Raw genomic sequence first — 21637 nt, forward strand, 5'->3', positions numbered from 1 at the left:
TGTACATCAACTCGGTACTGGTACTCCCTGTATATAGCCATGTTATTACCTCATACCCCTGTACATCAACTCGGTACTGGTACTCCTGTATATAGCCATGTTATTACCTCATACCCCTGTACATCAACTCGGTACTGGTACTCCCTGTATATAGCCATGTTATTACCTCATACCCCTGTACATCAACTCGGTACTGGTACTCCCTGTATATAGCCATGTTATTACCTCATACCCCTGTACATCAACTCGGTACTGGTACTCCCTGTATATAGCCATGTTATTACCTCATACCCCTGTACATCAACTCGGTACTGGTACTCCCTGTATATAGCCATGTTATTACCTCATACCCCTGTACATCAACTCGGTACTGGTACTCCCTGTATACAGCCATGTTATTTTTACTCTTTGTTGTTATTTGTTATTCACTGTGTATTTATTCCTCGTGTCACTATTTCTATTGTTATGTATATGTTATATCTCTGCATTGTTGGGAAAGGCCGCCATAAGTAAGCATTACACCTGTTGTTTACAAAGCGTGTGACGAATTACATTTGATTTAATTTGATTAGGGAGGGAGGGAGGCTGAGTAATGTTGTAGTGCTGCTTTCCTAGGAAGTGTTTCTGGAGTGAGTGTTGGCTTGACAGCGCTCCAGGTCTGTTTTGTGAGACAGTAGCTAGGCCCCCATTCAGGGCCAGGCAGCCAAACAGAACAGTGGCTCAGGATGTCATTAGAGGGGGCCACTATAAAGAAGCTGCCATAGCAGCCACCATACAGAGACATTGTGCTGCAAGCTTACTAACCACCTCAATACCTCATTGTTAACCGTTTCATAAAGGTCTATTTATCCACACAGCTGTGGATGATATCACGATAAGGAGGATATGTATAGGACAATAATGTCGTAGATAGATAGGCTTATAGTATTCATTCAGATTGACATTGTAATGTGTATTGTATATGTATAAAAACGGTTTAAACAGGCTAAGACTCTCTAAAAGGCTGTGCTCTGTTCTATTGCAAAGTTGTCAGTGGGTGGCATTAGCACAACCCATTGCCAAGTCGAGTGAAAGGGCAGGACTTTTACTATGCGCATGCACAACTCAACTATTCAATGGGTTTCATGTAGAAGGACACAGGGCTGGTACTAATGCTTGCCGAAGCCACCTAGAGAATTACCTTGGCACCAACTCTAGCAACTGTAGACCAAAATGCATTGAAGCTGTCTTTCGCTGCCATTATGGATTTGTTATAAGGTCAGTCAACGTAATGCAGCTCTTTAAGGTACAACAAGTAGGTTTTTTATTGCAATGGTTCATTTAGGAAATTGAATCCTATTTTTTACTCTCAGTTTCCATATGAAAATATCCGTAAGAGTTGTTACTTAACTTATCCATAAGAACACCTCCAGAAGTCCAGAGCTCATACTACAGATGATATCCCTCAGGGCACTGACACAGCCTTACCTTGAGCTTACCTTACTGGAGCATATTCCCATGTCTCAGTACCAGTAAGTGATGTCGACCTGTTCTCACTTGAGGAAAAATACACACAATGAAAGGAAGCAGCTCCCAGATTGCTTCCTTCCTAACATAAGGAAAGGCAGTGATCACCAGAGGAGGGACACAGACATGAGTCTCTGTTTCCCCGTGGTGATGATCCGTGTGAGAAGATCCTGTACTTTCTCAGCCAACACCACCATCGGCGGGAGAGTCGAATACATCACATCGCCGATTACTGAACAACTATTTCCCCCCAATCCACTCCCCCACTGATTACTCAGTAACCTTTCCAACACGGTCCTTCTCAGGATGTGCACTCTGTGTTCTTTGCTTTGTACTTCAGATTAATGAGGTGGTATTGGCTTCAGTAATGTAAACTACAGGTCACTGCCAAAATAAAGTGTCTCAATAGGGCGTTGGGCCAACATGAGCACAAATAAATATATTTAAATATACTTAAATCATGCTTCATTAATATATTTTAATATGTTTAAATAGGTCTGTGATAAATATACTAATTTATATTTATAATTATCTAAATTGGAAGATTTTAAATACATTTAATGTGAATTTAATGTGAATTTATTTGTATTTTATTAGCATTTAAGTATATTAAATACAATTAAAATGATCTAAATTGGGACACTTTTTTTGTATATTCCTAGTATGCATATAGTATACTTAAAGACTGAAACACAATTACTTTTAAAGTTATACACTTTTAATAAGTATATTGAAGGTTGATGATAGTATATTTATGGTATACTAAAAGACAAAAAAACAATTAATTTAAAGCACACTTTTAATAAGTGTATTGACGTGTAATGATAGCGTATTTAATGTATACTATCTAAAAGACTGAAAAACTATTATTTTAAACTACATTTTTAATAAGTGTAATGAAGTGTGATGATATCATATTTATAGCATACTTCAAAAATACTAGAAAAGTACATCTCGTATTTAAAGTATATTATTTGATCATATATTTAAGTATACTTTAGTATACTTGTAATATATTAAAATATACTATTTTAACGCTTGGGCAGCTTCAATGCACCTTGGCATAGATTCTACAAGTGTCTGGAACCCCATTGGAGAGATGCAACCCCATTCTTCAACGAGAAATTCCATAATCTTGTGTCTTGTTGATGGTGGTGGAAAACGCTGTCTCAGGCACCGCTTCAGAATCTCCCATAAGTGTTAAATTGGGTTGAGATCTGGTGACTGAGACGGCCATGGCATCTGTTTTACATAGTTTTCATGCTCATTCAGTGACCATTCATGCCTTGTGGATGAGGGCAAAGCCATGGTAGCCAAAATAATGGATGACCCTAAACCCGACGGGATGATAATTTCTCAATTAACTCAGAAACCATACCTGTATGGAGTATATGGACTATAAGTATTTGACCCCATTTCAATCAGAAAGATTTCTGGCTCCCAGGTGTCTTTTATACAGGTAACAGGCTGAGATTAGGAGCACACTCTTAAAGGGAGTGCTCCTAATCTCAGTTTGTTACCTGTATAAAAGACACCTGTCCACAGAAGCAATCAATCAGATTCCAAACTCTCCACCATGGCCAAGACCAAAGAGCTCTCCAAGGATGTCAGGGACAAGATTGTAGATGTATGTTACGTTCCCCAGTTTATGTGTTGTAGTTTGTGTTTGTGCATGTGTTTATTTCAGGAAATGGCTTCCGGAAATCCCTCAAGCAGCTGATTGGTCGACTCCAGGGCTAATTGGAGAGCTGACCCCGCCCCCTCGTCAAGACGCAGCTGTCTCCAATTACCCATTCCATCTGAAGATATATAAATGCCAGTGTTCTGTTCAGGAGGGAGAGCTTTTTGTAGAGAGCTTTATGTAGAGAGCTTTTTGTAGAGAGATTTTCTGAGAGCTTTTTGTAGAGAGATTTTCTGAGAGATTTTGCTAGAGATTTTGCTGAGAGTTGGTATATTTCGTGAGTTTGTTGCTCAGATAGAGCTTATTTGATGTCGTTTGTTAGTTTGTTTGAAAATGGTTTAATATTCTGTTTCATTTGTTCCCAGGGGGAAAAGGGGAAGGCACCTTGGGAGTGCTTAGGCAAGAGGCCCGCGGGCATACATATACCCGTAGCATATTCGCTGTCTAGGCACACTAGGTAAGACCTGGGCGGACCACCCCCTGTATTTTGGTTAGGGCACCAGGTGGTGCTAAATTAGGTAAGTAGTGGGTAGGCAGGTAAGATAGGAGAGGGGGAGGTTTTGAGATTTACTTTCTTTGCTTTGGTTCCGTCCAGCCCCTTTTCCCCATATTACTGTGTAAAGGAATAAAGTCCTTGTAAACGGTACCACATTCTGCTTGTCATTCTTACTCACACCTACAGTCCATACCTTTTTCGCTTCACGGAGAGTTTAGTTGTAGCAGGGTGTTGCGTTCCCTCTTCATAGAGGCGTGCGTAACAACGTACACAAGGCTGGAATGAGCTACAAGACCATCGCCAAGCAGCTTGGTGAGGAGGTGACAACAGTTGGTGTGATTATTGAAAGAAACACAAATGGAAGAAACATAAAAGAACTGTCAATATCCCTCGACCTGGGGCTCCATGCAAGATCTCACCTCGTGGAGTTGCAATGATCATGAGAACGGTGAGGAATCAGCCCAGAACTACACAGGAGGATCTTGTCAATGATCTCAAGGCAGTTGGGACCATAGTCACCAAGAAAACAATTGGTAACACACTACGCCATGAAGGACTGAAATCCTGCAGCGCCCGCAAGGTCCCCCTGCTCAAGAAAGCACAAATACATGCCCGTCTGAAGTTTGCCAATGAACATCTGAATGATTCAGAGGACAACTGGTTGAAAGTGTTGTGGTCAGATGAGACCAAAATGGAGTTCTTTGGCATCAACTCAACTCGCCGTGTTTGGAGGAGGAGGAATGCTGCCTATGACCCCAAGAACACCATCCCCACCACCAAGCATGGAGGTGGAAACATTATGCTTTGGGTGTGTTTTTCTGCTAAGGGGACAGGACAACTTCATCGCATCAAAGGGACGATGGACGGGGCCATGTACCGTCAAATTTTGGGTGGAACCTCCTTCCCCCAGCCAGGGCATTGAAAATGGGTCGTGGATGGGTATTCCAGCATGACAATGACCCAAAACACATAGCCAAGGCAACAAAGGAGTGGCTCAAGAAGAAGCACATTAAGGTCCTGGAGTGGCCTAGCCAGTCTCCAGACCTTAATCCCATAGAAAATCTGTGGAGGGAGCTGAAGGTTCGAGTTGCCAAACGTCAGCCTCGAAACCTTAATGACTTGGAGAAGATCCGCAAAGAGGAGTAGGACAAAATCCCTCCTGAGATGTGTGCAAACCTGGTGGCCAACTACAAGAAAAGTCTGACCTCTGTGATTGCCAACAAGGGTTTTGCCACCAAAAGTCATGTTTTGCAGAGGGGTCAAATACTTATTTCCCTCATTAAATGCAAATCAATTTATAACATTTTTGACATGCGTTTTTCTGGATTTTTTTGTTGTTATCTGTCTCTCACTGTTCAAATAAACCTACCATTAAAATTATAGACTGATCATTTCTTTGTCTGTGGGCAAACATACAAAATCAGCAGGGGATCAACTACTTTTTTCCCTCACTGTAAACACCATCATTAAAATGTCATCCATTTTATCAATAGCTCAGATCTTTGAGAGGAACCGTCAACTGTGAAATGCATGAGTAAATTGATTTATAACACCAAGGTATTCATGGCCATTTATATGAGATAGTGTAGAGCATGTGAGACTTTGTGACATTTGATGCAAGCGTTCCAAATTGCCTTTCACACTGTTTTCAGTTCGTCCATAGCTTTCCCATTGATCACAAGCCGTAGGTGGTAGACATGTTTCATTGTCAGCCTTCCCAACACTCATCTAGTATTTCTCTCTCCACATTGTTACAGTAGCTCCTGGACAGGGTGGCCACATCAAAGTGTTTGATCACCACCGAACACCTCCTCACATCCAGCCATGGTTTCTAAGGAGGCTGTTCCTCATGGGCATGGGAAGGGAAGCCATTGGGCTCTCATATGGCTGGCGGCCTCCGTTCTCTGTGGGTGTATGGAAGGATACTATCTGCCAAGTCTCATAATATTATATGACTGCAGAGCGGATGGTGATGGTTTTAGGAAAAGGAGGGGATGCCAATTCCTTGAGATGATTTTCAATATTACAACAATTTCCATGAGAAACCACAACCCTCATCTTAAACCAAATCCCTTGTGAGTCTGTACCTACTAAGGAATCCCAAATGTCTCTTTGCTTGTCTGACAAGCATTTTGAAGTGTGTCAATCCATATTCCTTTTTGTTGCAGATAAGAATCCTAACATTGTGTGGTTTTGTGTGGTTAGACTATTGCGTCAGCTTGTGTGGCACCGTTAAAGAGAATTCTCTTGACTCTAAGAATCCATTCAATCTTAGAATCCAACTGATCGAGTTCCACTGTATCTGATGCTATGCTTCTTATGTCACAAATGCTTTACAATGTTTCATGCATGCATTTCTGTTTCTGTGAACGTTTGTCCCACAACTTTTTTTTCATAAACATGTTGTTTTTGACAACACATGAAAGAGTGTGTCAGAGTCGTGTGTGTGTATAGGTGGCAGGGAAGTCATGTGCAGGAGAATCAAACTGAGTGTAATGGAGTTATTTAATAACAACAGACGAAAACATAACTCCAACACTAAATGTAACAAATAAAACAAAGTGGGTACGAGGACCCGTCGCGCACCAACACAACACTGAAATAACACACAATCTCTGACAAAGACATGAGGGGAAACAGAGGGTTAAATACACAACAGGTAATGAATGGGATTGAAACCAGGTGTGTAGGAAGACAAGACAAAACCAATGGAAAATGAAAAATGGATCAATGATGGCTAGAAGACCGGTGACGTCGACCGCTGAGCACCGCCCGAACAAGGAGAGGCATCGACTTCGGCAGAAGTAGTGACAGAGTGTGAAAACCATATGTTGAAAAGATATCATAGGATGGACGTTCAGGACTAATATTGTCCAGAAGATATCTAAACACATGTATAAACATGTGTTTCCTTCACCGGTAGCCTATACTGTTGTAGAGCAGGGAGTTAAGGAGATACATTGTGGGATAAACATGTGGTTTTTGACAACACATGAGGAGTGTGAATGCCATATACACTATTGAAGAAATGTTCAGGGAAATATTTTCCAGAGGTTATCTGAACACATAGTGTGGAATCTCCTTCCTTCTGAAGGAGCCTGTAGAATCCCACTGGGCAAAAACTGGTTGAACCAATGTTGTTTCCACAACATTTCAATACAAAAAAATCAATGCGATGACATTGAATCAATGTGAAAAACTGATTGAATTTGCAAAAAGTCATAAACATAAGGGCATTTAGTCTTTTCCTCCCAACGTTTAACCTAAATCCAATGACATGGTGACATTTTTTGTTGATTTCACGTTGAATTCATGTTAGTTGACAAGTCAACCAAATGTAAATCAAATCTAGACATTGAACTGACATCTGGGCCCAATGGGATTGGTTGTAGAATGGGATGGAACAGGGAAAAATTAAATAGGGAGTCCCATACAAAGACCACTGTTGTCAGAAAGATGTGCCCGGTGTGAAAAGTTATTTTTACCCTGGGAACTCTATGGGATTTAATTGACAGCCCCTTGGCCCTGGGTGTGCTTCCGAGCAGAAATCCAGAGTTTCTTCGTGTAATCAGAAGCTAAAAAAAGAGAACCTCTGTGCTCAACTATTGTTGTCTTTCCTGTCTCACTATCTACTCTAGGAAATCAAAGGCAGTGTCAGAGGAGCATGTACAAGAGGGAGCCAAGGTTGGGACTACTGGGATCAGTGTATTCCTCTTTGATTAAAGCATTAACGTGTGTGGTGACGAAAGAGGATGTGTAAGACATATACTGGATGACGTTTGGGAATGTATTATTAGCAGTTAGACAATGAGGAGTCAAGTTTTATGGCTGTTAAGTGACCTCTGTCTCTGGTGTGGCCATGTTGTTTCCCTTGTCATTCTGTCAACACATTTAGTACACGCATGTGACAGAGGGAATTAGCCATCAACGTTACACATGACATGCCCATGGAGACATACAGTATGTTACTATACAGTACATTCTCACACAAACACGTTTTTTTACTCTTGACTACCTTTTGATATAAATTCTTTCCAGAAATAGTCTGACAGGATTTATTTGATAGACAAGTAATTAACCCCAAAGTGTTATGAGGAGATATTTCCTCCATACAATGTGCTTTTGGCAATCCTATATATTCTAACTTCAGAAGAAGAAAATACACATATATATATATATATATATATATATATATATAAACACAGTTGAAGTCTGAAGTTTACATACACTTAGGTTGGAGTCATTACAATTTGTTTTTCAACCACTCCACAAATGTCTTATTAACAAACTATAGTTTTGGCAAGTCGGTTAGGACATCTACATTGTGCATGACACAAGTAATTTTTCCAACAATTCTTTACAGACAGATTATTTCAGTTATAATTCACTGTATCACAACTCCAGTGGGTTTATATACACGAAGTTGACTGTGCCTTTAAACAGCTTGGAAAATTCCAGAAAATGATGTTATGGCTTTAGAAGCTTCTGATAGGCTAATTGACATAATTTGAGTCAATTGGAGGTGTACCTGTGGATGCATTTCAAGGCCTAACCTTCAAACTCGGTGCCTCTTTGGGACATCATGGGGGAAAAAATTTAATCAGCCAAGACCTCAGAAAAAAATTGTAGACCTCCACAAGTCTGGTTCATCCTTGGGAGCAATTTCCAAACGCCTGAAGGTACCACGTTCATCTGTACAAACAATAGCATGCAAGTATAAACACCATGGAACCATGCAGCTGTCATACCACTCAGGAAGGAGGCGCGTTCTGTCTCCTAGAGATGAACGTACTTTGGTGTGAAAAGTGCAAATCAATCCCAGAACAACAGCAAAGGACCTTGTGAAGAGGCTGGAGGAAACAGGTACAAAAGTATCTATATCCACAGTAAAACGATTCCTAAATCGACATAACCTGAAAGGCCACTCATCAAGGAAGAAGCCACTGCTCCAAAACTGGCATAAAAAAAGACAGACTATGGTTTGAAACTGTACATAGGAAAAAAATCATACTTTTTGGAGAAATATCCTCTGGTCTGATGAAACAAAAATAGAACTGTTTGGTCATAATGACCTTATGTTTGGAGGAAAGGGGGGGTGCTTGCAAGCCCGAAGAACACCATCCCAACCGTGAAGCACGATGGTGGCAACATAGGAAAATTATATGGACGTATTGAAGCAACATCTCAAGACATCAGTCAGGAAATTAAAGCTTGGTCGCAAATGGGTCTTCCAAATGGACAATGACCTCAAGCATACTTCCGGCGCCAACAGAGATGGCTGCCTCGCTTCACGTTCCTAGGAAACTATGCAGTATTTTTTGTTTTTACGTGTTATTTCTTACATTGGTACCCCAGGTAATCATAGGTTTTATTACATACAGTCGGGAGGAACTACTGGATATAAGAGCAACGTCAACTCACCATCATTACGACCAGGAATACGACTTCCCCGAAGCGGGATCCTGTGTTTTGCCCACCACCCGGGACAATGGATCGGATCCCAGCCGGCAAACCAATACTACGACGCAGTAAAAGGGGCAGACAAAGCGGTCTTCTGGTCAGGCTCCGTAGACGGGCACATCGCGCACCGCTCCCTAGCATACTACTCGCCAATGTCCAGTCTCTTGACAACAAGGTTGATGAAATCCAAGCAAGGGTTGCATTCCAGAGAGACATAAGAGACTTTGCTTCTCGGAAACATGGCTCCACTCGAGACACGCTATCGGAGTCGGTACAGCCAGCTGGTTTCTTCACGCTTCGCGCCGACAGAAACAAACATCTTTCTGGTAAGAAGAGGGGCGGGAGGTATGCCTTATGATTAACGAGACGTGGTGTGATCGTAACAACATACAGGAACTCAAGTCCTTCTGTTCACCTGACTTAGAATTCCTCAAAATCAAATGTCGACCGCATTATCTACCAAGAGAATTCTCTTTGATTATAATCACAGCCGCGTATATTCCCCCCCAAGCAAACACATCGATGGCCCTGAACAAACTTTATTTGACTCTATGTAAACTGGAAACCATATCCTGAGGCTGCATTCATTGTAGCTGGGGATTTTAACAAGGCTCATCTGAAAACAAGACTCCCTAAATTCTATCAGCATATTGATTGTGCTACCAGGGCTGGTAAAACCATTACATTTACATTTACATTTAAGTCATTTAGCAGACGCTCTTATCCAGAGCGACATACAAATTGGTGCATTCACCTTATGACATCCAGTGGAACAGTAGAGCATCTAAATCTTTTAAGGGGGGTGAGAGGGATTACTTTATCCTATCCTAAGTATTCCTTAAAGAGGTGGGGTTTCAGGTGTCTCCGGAAGGTGGTGATTGACTCCGCTGTCCTGGCGTCGTGAGGGAGTTTGTTCCACCATTGGGGGGCCAGAGCAGCGAACAGTTTTGACTGGGCTGAGCGGGAACTGTACTTCCTCAGTGGTAGGGAGGCGAGCAGGCCAGAGGTGGATGAACGCAGTGCCCTTGTTTGGGTGTAGGGCCTGATCAGAGCCTGGAGGTACTGAGGTGCCGTTCCCCTCACAGCTCCGTAGGCAAGCACCATGGTCTTGTAGCGGATGCGAGCTTCAACTGGAAGCCAGTGGAGAGAGCGGAGGAGCGGGGTGACGTGAGAGAACTTGGGAAGGTTGAACACCAGACGGGCTGCGGCGTTCTGGATGAGTTGTAGGGGTTTAATGACACAGGCAGGGAGCCCAGCCAACAGCGAGTTGCAGTAATCCAGACGGGAGATGACAAGTGCCTGGATTAGGACCTGCGCCGCTTCCTGTGTGAGGCAGGGTCGTACTCTGCGGATGTTGTAGAGCATGAACCTACAGGAACGGGCCACCGCCTTGATGTTAGTTGAGAACGACAGGGTGTTGTCCAGGATCACGCCAAGGTTCTTAGCGCTCTGGGAGGAGGACACAATGGAGTTGTCAACCGTGATGGTGAGATCATGGAACGGGCAGTTCTTCCCCGGGAGGAAGAGCAGCTCCGTCTTGCCGAGGTTCAGCTTGAGGTGGTGATCCGTCATCCACACTGATATGTCTGCCAGACATGCAGAGATGCGATTCGCCACCTGGTCATCAGAAGGGGGAAAGGAGAAGATTAATTGTGTGTCGTCTGCATAGCAATGATAGGAGAGACCATGTGAGGTTATGACAGAGCCAAGTGACTTGGTGTATAGCGAGAATAGGAGAGGGCCTAGAACAGAGCCCTGGGGACACCAGTGGTGAGAGCACGTGGTGTGGAGACGGATTCTCGCCACGCCACCTGGTAGGAGCGACCTGTCAGGTAGGACGCAATCCAAGCGTGGGCCGCGCCGGAGATGCCCAACTCGGAGAGGGTGGAGAGGAGGATCTGATGGTTCACAGTATCGAAGGCAGCCGATAGGTCTAGAAGGATGAGAGCAGAGGAGAGAGAGTTAGCTTTAGCAGTGCGGAGCGCCTCCGTGATACAGAGAAGAGCAGTCTCAGTTGAATGACTAGTCTTGAAACCTGACTGATTTGGATCAAGAAGGTCATTCTGAGAGAGATAGCGGGAGAGCTGGCCAAGGACGGCACGTTCAAGAGTTTTGGAGAGAAATGAAAGAAGGGATACTGGTCTGTAGTTGTTGACATCGGAGGGATCGAGTGTAGGTTTTTTCAGAAGGGGTGCAACTCTCGCTCTCTTGAAGACGGAAGGGACGTAGCCAGCGGTCAGGGATGAGTTGATGAGCGAGGTGAGGTAAGGGAGAAGGTCTCCGGAAATGGTCTGGAGAAGAGAGGAGGGGATAGGGTCAAGCGGGCAGGTTGTTGGGCGGCCGGCCGTCACAAGACGCGAGATTTCATCTGGAGAGAGAGGGGAGAAAGAGGTCAGAGCACAGGGTAGGGCAGTGTGAGCAGATCATTGTTATTCTAACTTCCGCTAAGCATATAAGGCCCTCCCCCGCCCTCCTTTCGGAAAAGCTGACCACGACTCCATTTTGTTGCTTCCAGCCTATAGACAGAAACTAAAACAGGAAGCTCCCGCGCTCAGGTCTGTTCAACGCTGTTCCGAACAATCTGATTCCACGCTTCAAGATTGCTTCGATCACGTGGATTGGGATATGTTCCGCATTGCGTCAAACAACAACATTGACGAATACGCTGATTCGGTGAGCGAGTTCATTAGCAAGTGCATCAGCGATGTCGTACCTACAGCAACTATTTAAACATTCCCAAACCAGAAACTGTGGATTGATGGCAGCATTCGCGTGAAACTGAAAGCGCGAACCACTGCTTTTAACCAGGGCAAGGTGACCGGAAAGTTGACCGAATACAAAGTGTAGCTATTCCCTCCGCAAGGCAATCAAACAAGCTAAGCATCAGTATAGAGACAAAGTAGAGTCGGAATTCAACGGCTTAGACACAAGAGGTATGTGGCAGGGTCTACAGTCAATCATGGATTACAAAAAGAAAACCAGTCCCGTCGCGGACCAGGATGTCTTGCTCCCAGACATACTAAACAACTTCTTTGCTCAATTTGAGGACAATACAGTGCCACTGACACAGCCCGCTACCAAAACCTGTGGACTCTCCTTCACTGCAGCCGATGTGAGTAAAACATTTAAACGTGTTAACCCTCGCAGGGCTGCAGGCCCATCTCAAGGCCATCAAACTGTTAAACAGCCACCACTAACATTGAGTGGCTGCTGCCATACATGATAAAAATTATCACTAGCCACTTTAAAAAATGCCACTAAATATAATGTTTACATACCCTACATTACTCATCTCATATGTATATACTGTACTCGATACCATCTACTGCAACTTGCCTATGCCGTTCTGTACCATCACTCATTCATATATCTTTATGTACATATACTTCATCCCTTTACACTTGTGTGTATAAGGTAGCTGTTGTGGAATTGTTAGGTTAGATTATTTGTTGGTTATTACTGCGTTGTCGGAACTAGAAGCACAAGCATTTTGCTACACTCGCATTAAAACATCTGCTAACCATGTGTATGTGACAAATACAATTTGATTTGATTTTATTTTAAATGGCTTAAGGACAACAAAGTCAAGGTATTGAAGTGGCCATCACAAAGCCCTGACCTCAATCCTATAGAAAATTTGTGGGCAGAACTGAAAAAAACGTGTGCAAGCAAGGAGGCCTACAAACCTGACTCAGTTACACGAGCTCTGTCAGGAGGAATGGGCAAAATTCAACCAACTTATTGTGGGAAGCTTGTGGAATTCTACCTGAAACGTTTGACCCAAGTTAAACAATTTAAAGGCAATGCTACCAAATACTAATTGAGTGTGTGTAAACTTCTGACCCACTGGGAATGTGATGAAAGAAATAACAGCTGAAATAAATCATTCTCTCTTCTATTATTCTGACATTTAACAATCTTAAAATCAAGTGGTAATCCAACAACAGGAGTGATGGTTGTTGATAATGGGCCTCTGTACGCCTATTTAGATATTCCATGAAAAACCATCCGTTTCCAGCTACTATCGTCATTTACAACATTAGCAATGTCTACACTGTATTTCTGATCAATTTGATGTTATTTTAATGGACGGAAAATGTGCTTTTCTTTCAAAAACAATACATTTCTAAGTGACCCCAAACTTTTGAATGGTAGTGTATATGTGCAAAATGCTATATATCCATTGTTTATCTGGTATGGAATGTTCGTATCCTGCATATTTGACTGTGATTGTCTCACCTAGCTATTTTTAAGATCCACTAACTGTAAGTCGCTCTGGATAAGAGCATCTGTTAAATGACTAAAATGTCAAATGTAAATCAAATTTAACTTTGTTTGTCACATTCGCCAAATACAACAAGTGTAGACCGTGAAATGCTTCCTTACAAGCCCTTAACCAACAGTGCAGTTCAACAAGAGTTAAGAAAATATTTACCAAATAAAGTAAAAAATAATAAAAACACATTAACAATAACACAATAACATAACAATAACGAGGCTATTTACAGGGGTTACTGGTACTAGAGGTCATTTGTACATGTAGGTAGGAGTGAAGTGACTATGCATAGATAATAAACAGCGAGTAGCAGCAGTGTACAAAACAATCTTTTACATACAGTTCTCATATTACTGTATTATTCAAAAGAATAATAATAACATTGATGTCACAAATGTACCATTTGAACAGTTGTTTATACAAAACGTAGTTACATTTGGATGTGTAAAACCTAGCAGTACTACTTATTTCTCTAAGAGTGGGGCAGATATATAGCTTTTGCTAAAAAAACATGACTTTAAACAAATGCATGTCTGTCATTGAATAACTCCATGTGCCATGAAAAAGCACATCCATCTCATTCAGAAGTTACTTAAACAATAAAAGCTTATTTACCAACATTTTTGAAAATGCATATATAGCGTTTTGGAAATAAACTCTTCAAATTTCTCTCTGCTTCTAACATTGTCAAATGCCAAGACACCACCTCTGCCTCATTCCAGTCAGAATGATCACTATAAATAACCCTAAGTGGTGCTCTGTTAAATGAAGGAGAATTAGGTTGGAGCATGGCGCTCTCTATTCCATGGTAGGCAGACAAACAATCACCCCATACGGAAAAACCAAGTGACAACATGGGGATGCAAAATTACAATGTGATAATATGAAACGCCAAAAACACGTTTTCACATGTGGGACCTGACAGTGGGACCTGACAGAGGGACCTGACAGAGGTACCTGACAGTGGGACCTGACAGAGGTACCTGACAGTGGGACCTGACAGTGGGACCTGACAGAGGGACCTGACAGTGGGACCTGACAGAGGGACCTGACAGTGGGACCTGACAGAGGGACCTGACAGAGGGACCTGACAGAGGGACCTGACAGAGGGACCTGACAGTGGGACCTGACAGAGGGACCTGACAGAGGGACCTGACAGAGGGACCTGACAGAGGTGGTAACAGTAACACTAGCCAGCACTCCATCCTGCATGGAGAACCTCACACACTTCATGCATAACAAAGGAGAGCTGAGATGGACCATAACTCCAGTTAGAACCGAAACTTAGAACTGAAACTTACCAGGGAAGCATGGAGTGTATGGTGCCTGGTTAATCGCAAGTAAATGTGAAATTGTATGTTTTTGCAGATAGACGAACGGATGGGCCAATACAGCAGATAGATCAGTGGAGGCTGCTGAGGGGAGGACGGCTCGCGATAATGGCTGGAATGGAGTCAATGGAATAGAGTGGCATCAACCACATGGAAACCCTCCATTCCAGCCATTATTATGAACTGTCCTCCCCTCAGCAGCCTCCCTGAGATAGATGAATATGGAGATGGGCAGACCAATAAGACAATACCTATTTTACACTTATTTCATACTAAGACATTATGCAAAGGCAGGATAGAACAAACAGTTAATTATAGCAAGTCCAACCCTTTATCATTAGCCTTTTATTATTTTAAATAGTGTAGTTGTTTTTGTAAGAGTGATACCAGGATCATAAAGGATCAAAATAATGTTGGGCATCATTGAAACATTGCCTTGTATTAAACAGCATATCAGATCTTTTGGAAACTAACTTGACTGCCTCTTTGGTTAACTAATGTATATTTGTTGTGACTAAACTGCCACCAGTATTGTGAGGGGTTGAAACACAGTGTATCGTTAGTATGACCTATCACACTCAGCTTTTCCAGTGTCATTTTATCTACATTTTGAAACAGAGCTTTTACAGCTTTAAACATTATTCTGCAGGATTTTTTGTCAGCAACTTCCCATCCTCAATTTATCTCCTTTATAATCCATCACAAATGTCTCCACAAGAGCCAGCCATTGACATGACCAAGTCAGCCTGTGCTTCTACACTCTCTCCCACTGTGGATGGTTAGGTATTGAGGCCTCTTCGGTGCCAAGTCAGACCTGGGTTCAAATATGATGTGTTTTAATTACAAAACATTGTCTGGGCTTGGTTGAGCTTGCCTGGCACAATCAAACTAATTTAATAGTCCAAACGTCAAAGACTCCATCAAAACATTAACATATTTGAATTAAAACAAATACCATTTGAAACCAGGTCTACTTGGGTGATCTCATCGGCGAGTATATGCTTAAACATGATAGGGTTTTGCCAAGCTGAGAGGGAGAAGTCTATATTGTTGGAGCAGTCGTCATGGCATCAAGGACCCCCGACCAAGCCTTTCAGACACATGGGATCCCCACTCCCCACTGTAGTGATTAAGAGACAAAGAGCCAAGGGCCACACATGACAATTGCGCAGGTCTAGGGCCCCAATATAAACCCCCCAGCTGTGTCTGTTGTAAGACTTCCAGTCTGGAGGAGCCACACACGCCTGTAGGTATAAATCTCTAGAAAGTTCTGAGGTGTAAACACCTCCTGTCTTGAGCCAGATTGTAGTAGGGTGTGTTTATAAATGCAGCCTGGTCAAACCTTTTATTTGGCATGGCACCAAACCAACAGAATGACTTTTTAAGGAAATCAATCTGGATGAAAGGAATCTTCCCTTATGTTATTTGTTACGTCCAAAAATGGTTGGTATTTTTTGTCAAATTGAGTCGGAAAGTACTTTAAAGATAAAGATTAGTGAATGTTTATGGCTGTATATAAACAGTATCAAACAGACATGATTATATTTTACAAAGCTATTTATGATTAATGCAGATTTATCTTTGCTAATACAGTTAACTTCTGATTACATTTACAGTGGGTCCATGAGGACATAGAAAGAATAATAATATACTGCACATACAATATGAATACTGTATATCATTTAGTTTGAGCAACCTCACAAAATCAGAGGAAATCCAAAAATAAATAGCACTATAGCTCCCTAATTGCATTCACCTCATGGATGTCCGATAAGCAAAACACCATTTAAAAAGCATTAGGATTGTTAATACCTTCCTGTCCTGAACAGCCACAACAAACCCCTATAGCTAGGAGGATGTTTTGTAAACAAAATGGTAAAGGGAAACACCAGAAGGAAATCCTTTGGACATCAAATTGGTCTGTTCTGCAACACAATCTCTAAAGAAAACGCCATACCTGGCCATAGCTGCAGCAACATAGATATGGCATGGCTGGCCATTTGAAGACCGCAAGTTCAATTAAGAGTCGCAGCTTGCAGTTTAAGGCCATCCTTTAACCCCCTAGCTCACCCCTAGCTCATCGCAAGCCTACTAGATGGTAATATAGCACCTGCATTGCCCCTAGCGGGAAGTACGAAATTGTCATGGAAATAAAATGACACATCAAGCCATAGTTTTACAATTTCAAATATGCCTAAAAGCGCCACACATGGTTTATTTTTCCAAATAAAGCGCATTTGACTATTTACTATTTTCCAAAAATATAATGTAAGACTGCACTCTTCGCATCCATTTATATTTTTCATTTGTTTTTATTGGTACCACCCAGGGGTGTGAATGGGTTGAACCAGGCTCTGGAAGGTTTTTTAAGTGAATTCAAGGATTTTACATTGATGAGTTCCCTGATTGACTTTTTGTATTTTCACTGCTGGTCCAGTATATCTGGTTCCTGACAGTTACATAAGTTTCAGTACTGTCTGGGTCAGCCCAGTCTGCACCCACAGGAACCCTCATTAAGAGCTAGTCCACCATTCTAATGTGGAACCTTTGAGGAAGACTGCTGGGTTCCAGCCATCTTATTCATCTATTAAATACCATCCTGTTTCCTATATTGTGCACTACTGTTAATGGGCTATGTTCAAAAGTAGTGCACTCTATAGGGAATAGGGTGCTATTTCAGACGCAGACATGGTCTCTATCTGTGACTTCTGTACACTTTGTGACATGTCAGCCCATTCTGACGTGAGGTATTTTTAGAGAGGTTTCTTTCTGCTTTTCTAATCAAGAGGATCTACTCTATTCATTCAGGTCTTTGGTGTCTGTTTCCTTTTTCACACTTGGAGCTAAAGTCCCGGGAGTGTGAAGCCACTGTGAAGAATTGCCGATCTTAGTCTTAAATTGTACTCTCTAAACACCATATTTTGAAGAAAATCCGTATTTTTGCCTTGCTTTTCTGTTTGTTTTTCTATTTGTTCAACTTGTTAAAAATGAGTCTTTAAAAGAAAATGTTGTTAATGACTGGACTCTTAGTAGATCACTGTCTTTGCTTTGACACAAAAACTACTAGGGTGTTGTAGGAATTTCTCTTTGAGCACCAAATGCCTCCCACCAAAATTCTATGAACCAATTAGATAGGTTTGAGCAATTAGTCAAATTAGTTCCTCCACTGTCACAAAACGTTTCATGGGTCAGTAAGTGTCTCTGTTGCCTGTCTCACAGCCCCTGACCCCTCAACATGTAGGTTCAGCCATCAACAAAAACATATATCCCACCAGTACTCAGATTATGGTTTGACACCACTTCCCTCGACAGTAACCTTTTTGAATAAAGTCTCAAAAATAGCATCCTGGTCAGCACGGATGGGTAGATTACTTTCGAAATGTAATTCGTTACAGTTACTACCCACTGGGCGCAAACTGGTTGAATCAACGTTGTTTCAACATAGATTTCATGTCACAATACATTGACAAATTATGTCAAAAATACATTGGATTTGAAAAAAGTCATCAAAGTAAACTGTTGTTTTGAGGGTGAAATTTAAACCCACCGGATTGTCATCATGGTAACCAATTTTCAACATAAACTTAGCAAAAAAAGAAACGTCCTCGCACTGTCAACTGCGTTTATTTTCAGCAAACTTAAGATGTGTTCATATTTGTATGAACATAACAAGATTCAACAACTGAGACATAAACTGAACAAGTTCCACAGACATGTGACTAACAGAAATGGAATAATGTGTCCCTGAACAAAGGGGTGTCAAAATCAAAAGTAACAGTCAGTATCTGGTGTGGCCACCAGCTGCATTAAGTACTGCAATGCATCTCCTCCTCATGGACTGCACCAGATTTTCCAGTTCTTTCTTTGAGATGTTACCCCACTCTTCCACCAAGGCACATGCAAATTCCCGGACATTTCTGGGGGGAATGGTCCTAGCCCTCACCATCTGATCAAACAGTTCCCAGACGTGGTCAATGGGATTGAGATCCGGGCTCTTCGCTGGCCATGGCAGAACACTGACATTCCTGCCTTGCAGAAATCACGCACAGAACGAGCAGTATGGTTGGTGTCATTGTCATGCTGGAGGGTCATGTCAGGATGAGCCTGCAAGAAGGGTACCACATGAGGGAGGAGGATGTCTTCCCTGTAACGCACAGCGTTGAGATTGCCTGCAATGACAACAAGCTCAGTCCAATGATGCTGTGACACACCACCCCAGACCATGACGGACCCTCCACCTCCAAATCGATCCCGCTTCGGAGTACAGGCCTCGGTGTAATGCACATTCCTTCGACGATAAACGAGAATCCGACCATCACCCCTGGTGAGACAAAACTGCGACTCGTCAGTGAAGAGCACTTTTTGCCAGTCCTGTCTGGTCCAGCGACGTTGTTGCTGGTGAGGACCTGCCTAACAACAGGCCTACAAGCCCTCAGTCCAGCGCCTCTCAGCCTATTGCGGACAGTCTGAGCACTGATGGAGGGATTGTGCATTCCTGGTGTAACTCGGGCAGTTGTTGTTGCCATCCTGTACCTGTGTCGCGGGTGTGATGTTGGGATATACCAATCCTATGCAGTTGTTACACGTGGTCTGCCACTGCGAGGACAATCAGCTGTCTGTCCTGTCTCCCTGTAGCGCTGTCTTAGGCGTCTCACAGTACAGACATGACAATTTATTGCCCTGGCCACATCTGCAGTCCTCATGCCTCCTTGCAGCATGCCTAAGGCATGTTCACGCAGATGAGCAGGGCATCTTTCTTTTGGTGTTTTTCAGAGTCAGTAGAAAGACCTCTTTAGTGGCCTAAGTTTTCATAACTGTGGCCTTAATTGCCTACCGTATGTAAGCTGTTCCACAGGTGCATGTTCATTAATTGTTTATGGTTCATTGAACAAACATGGGAAACAGTGTTTAAACCCTTAACAATGACGATCTGTGAAGTTATTTGAATGTTTACAAATTATCTTTGAAAGACAGGGTCCTGAAAAAGGGACATTACTTTTTTTGCTGATTTTATTTTATACAAGGTTTGTCTACGTTGGATTTGTACCTTTGAAACCATGTCAGATCTTCAATGTTATATTCGATATTAAAAACAAACGATAGGATGGGCAGCACCTCCTACTGGAGAGTTGCTCTGTCTACAGCTATCCATTTTTGTCTCTCATCCAGTTTTTATCAAGCCCTGCTTTGATTTGCCAATGACTACCAATATGCTCTCTTGAGAATGATTATTTCAGAGATCTGTTCATATCTAAATAGATTAGTTTTGGTTCAGATGGAGACGTGAATCCAACATTTCAATCATTAATTTGTAGACAAACTGGATATTGAATGTCTATATCAACATCAAAATTTGAAGGAGATGTATCTTCTGCTTGGGTCGTTCTATCTGTGCCACTGACTTAGTCTGGCTTTAATTCTAGTTAGTCTACAAATTAGTAAATTATACTGTACATTTGATTCCTGTCTCCATCTCAACCAGAAATAAAGAATAGGATTAAGCCAGTGGCTCAGATTAAACTGTTTAAGCATTAGATACGCTATCTCCTTTAAAAATAATTCCATGTTACTTTTGTAATACAGTAAATAGCCTAAAGTTAAGGCCATTTTACAAACTAATGTAATAGTATTTATTCAACCTTCAAATGAGTAAGACAGGTTACTGTTGCTAAATGTCTTATGTAATCATATAAAATGTGCATGTTCAAGATAGCATGCAAGGTCACAGGTCTGTGGAGATCTTCACAATTGCTATAATAATCTGTGCAGAATCTTGAACAGCATTGATCACTTGCACTATGTACTTTTAATGTAATCTCATCTGCAATTCAGGTCATTTAGTTGTGCTATTAGAAGACGCACAGTGATTACACATTAAGTGGTTGTATAAATAAATAACAATCTGACGTTGTTTCCCATTTGAAATGTGTTGTGCTTTTAAATGGTTGAAAGCGCAGTGATAACATATTTAGATGACAGACCAAAATGACCTGTCCAAAATTGTAATCAGTAACGTAACTTTTGGATTAGCCAAACTCAGAAACGGAATCAGATTTACTTTCAGTACATTTTGGATTACTTTCCCTTTAAGATGCATTAAAAGAAGAAAAAAAGGATCTATCAGACATTTGGTGTGTCATCATAGTTATCTCTGAAAACAGAAAGATGACCTGAACTTAGTCACTGTCACTAGCCGGCTACCTCCCAGTTACTCATCTCTGCACCTTAGAGGCTTCTGCCCTATGCACATAGACATGGAACACTGGTCACTTTAATAATGTTTACATACAGTTTTACCCATTTCATATGTATATTCTGTATTCTAGTCAAGGCCATCCTATTCAACTATTGTTGTACATACACTATTCTACCCACATATTTTTCAGATATACTATATATTCTATCAATATACTGTCCATAATGTTTATACATCCCATCACACATAAAGTGCATTTCTCTTTGCTTATTTGAGTTGTTCTTGCCATTAGATGGTCTTGGTCTTTTACCAAATAGGGATATATTCTGTATACCACCCCTGCCTTGTCACAACACAACTGATTGGCTCAAGCGCATTAAGAAGGAAAGAAATTCCACAGCAAACATTTAACATGGCACATCTGTTAATTGAAATACATTCCAGGTGACTACCTCATGAAGCTGGTTGAGAGAATGCCAAGAGTGTGCAAAGCTGTCATCAAGGCAACGGGTGGCTACTTTGAAGAATCTAAAATATATTTTGATATGTTTGGGGGAGGGGGTATTTAATTGTTCTGATGTCTTCACTATTCTACAATGTAGAAATTAAAGAAAAACCCTTGAATGAATAGGTGTGTCAACTTTTGCCTGGTCCCAAGCTGCGCCAATACCCAGTCATGTGAAATCTATAG

The sequence above is a fragment of the Oncorhynchus nerka genome, linkage group LG9b (assembly GCF_034236695.1).
Source record: "Oncorhynchus nerka isolate Pitt River linkage group LG9b, Oner_Uvic_2.0, whole genome shotgun sequence".
Classification (NCBI taxonomy): Eukaryota; Metazoa; Chordata; class Actinopteri; order Salmoniformes; family Salmonidae; genus Oncorhynchus; species Oncorhynchus nerka.